The sequence below is a fragment of the Malaclemys terrapin genome, chromosome 3 (assembly GCF_027887155.1).
Source record: "Malaclemys terrapin pileata isolate rMalTer1 chromosome 3, rMalTer1.hap1, whole genome shotgun sequence".
NCBI classification, from domain to species: Eukaryota; Metazoa; Chordata; order Testudines; family Emydidae; genus Malaclemys; species Malaclemys terrapin.
Window position 1 is genome coordinate 199,093,752 of NC_071507.1, and position 2,826 is coordinate 199,096,577.

Here is a 2,826-nt window from a genome sequence, read left to right on the forward strand (position 1 = left end):
AGGGGGGGGCACGGGAGGGAGCGTCCGTGGGGAAGGGCTGGGGGAGCGGAGGTGCAGACAGAGGGATCCCTCGAAGACTCACGAGGACGCAGGGGGGAAGCGGTAAAACGGAGCAGATCCCACAGCTGCTCTCGCCTCCAGGCGGTGCCGCTGGGTCTCAGCCCGGAGACAGTATGGAGATGCCTACAGGCAAGCTGGGGTATTAGAACCATCAGGAACCAGGAAAAGCCTGCGGTTTAGTTTGCTCCTTTGCAAGCGCAATCCCACCTCCTCCTCTTCCTCGGTAAGGAATTGTAAGAGACAGCAGCAGTGCCAGAAGGATCGGCGAGGCAGCAGGACGCCACTGGACCTCCCAGGTGCTTGGAAATCAAAGGGAAGGTTAAAAGTACAGCCACACACCAAAGCAAAACCCCTTTCATCCACCTGGGGCCAGAACCCACGGCCCCTCTAAAAACCAATGATACTCCTCTGTTTGGAGGTTGCTATCTTGATTAGAAAGCTGATTTCCAATGGCAGCCGCGCCTCCAAGGCATGAGGGATAGTGGGTTTATGTCGTGCACAATCCCAAAAGAACGGTAGAGAAGCTGGGCTTGTCCTGACTTGTGCCTTTGCTGTGAATGGTAACTATGGACATCATACACATTTATACAGCGATTCAGGCTGGGCTGTGCCCCTGGAGGTTATGATCAGGGCTGCAAATGTGCTAGATCTCATTCTTGACTTGCTTTCTCTACAACAGCTGTCCGAGTTGGCTCTGTTACCCGACTAAGAAACATAGAGCAATATACCAGCACTGTGATGGCCCACATCCCCATCCCACTGCCATCAGGTGGGACTCGGCCAACGCTCCACAGAATCAGCCTCCAGCGTGCCAGGACAGCCGCGTCCAAATAAAACAAAGAAATGTAAAGAGGAAAATGGCTATTTTCCCTAGTGATTGTAGTAGTAAGAATTACTGTAAAATGAATACAAGAAAGAGAGCTATTGCCAAGTCTGCTGTTGATCTGTGGCATGAACATGTGCTCAGCAACACGGAGAGTGACCAGTGACTGCCAAGCAGAGCCATCGGTCTATATTGTATCAGGATTGTTTCACGGCCCTGCTTCCATCCCTTCTAAGCCTTCACCGAACACAGATCTCTGGGGCAGTGCCCGCCCTTCTGCGAAAGCATAAACGCACGTCTCTCCGTAACTTGCATTACTCATCATACCAGGCCAGCTGTGCTCTCCCCTACCTGCGAGATCAGCTTCACGAATCTGTTACACGAGCATCAGCTTCGAGGAAGCTCTTCTGGTGAATGGCAGAGGGCAGAGACAGAGGCATCTGCACGTCTTTGATGGCAAATTTTATATTGTATATAAGCCAATCAGACTCCACAGGACCAAGAAAGGAATGACAGGGCAGTGAAGTCTTTTGGGTTTAGTTTTTTTCCTTCCCTTGAATGATCTGGGCTTTAGTAGCTCCAGGGTGTCAATATCATTTAATAGGAAACTACAGCAGTTTTCAGAGTGAGAAGTGGTTCAGGATTGTCACTGGAGGTCATTAACCAATCCTTAGTGCTGTAAGGCATGCCAATTAGCCATCTCTTGTGCATGGGGTATTAATCTCCCAGAAACCCGTCAGGGGGTCTGTCGTGGGGGTGTGACCACTGCTAACATTCAGTCTTGATTAAAGTATCAACAGTATCCTACAGCACTGGCCCAGTACTGCGGTATTCTGTAGCAATGGCTGATTACTACAGTAATAGTAATACCCAGATCTTTACAGTGCTTTTGATTAGCAGATCTCAAAGCAATTTACAAAGGAGGTCAGTATCATTATCAATACCCAGAAAGGCACTGGAACAAATTACCAAACAATCATTAGTAAGCACCTAGAGGATAACAGGGTTATAAGGAATAACCAGCATGGATTTGTCAAGAACAAATCATGCCAAACCAACCTAATTTCATTCTTTGAGAGGAGTACTGGCCTAGTTGATATGGGGGAAAGCAGTAGATGTGATATATCTTGACTTCAATAGGCTTTTGACGCAGTCCCATATGATAGTCTCATAAGCAAACTAGGGAAATGCCACCTAGATGAAAATACTATAAGGCGAGTGCACAACTGGTTGAAAGACCATACTCAAAGGGTAGTTATCAATGGTTTGCTGGGGAATGTATCCAGTGGGGTCCTGCAGGGGTCTGTCCTAGGTCTGGTGCTATTGAATATTTTCATTAATAACTTGGATGATGGAGTGAAGAGTACACTTGTAAAATTTGCAGCTGACACCACGCTGGGAGGGATTTCTAGCACTTTGAAGATTAGAATTCAAAATGACCTCGATCACTTAGAGAATTGGTCTGAGATCAACAAGTAGAAATTCAATAAAGACAAGTGCAAAGTACTTCACTTAGAAAGGTAAAATCAAATGCACAACTACAAAATGGTGAATAACTGGCTAGGTCGTAGTACTGCCGAAAAGGATCTGGGGGTTATAATGGATCACAAGTTAAATATGACAGGTTTCAGAGTAGCAGTTGTGTTAGTCTGTATCCGCAAAAAGAACAGGAGTACTTGTGGCACCTTAGAGACTAACAAATTTATTAGAGCATAAGCTTTCGTGGACTACTCCACGAAAGCTTATGCTCTAATAAATTTGTTAGTCTCTAAGGTGCCACAAGTACTCCTGTTAAATTAAATATGAGTCAACAATGTGATACAATTGCAAAAAAAGGCTAATATCATTCTGAGGTGTATTAACAGGAGTGTTGTATGTAAGACCAGGGAGGGAGCTGTCCCACTCAACTCAGCACTGGTGAGGCCTCATCTGGAGTACTACGT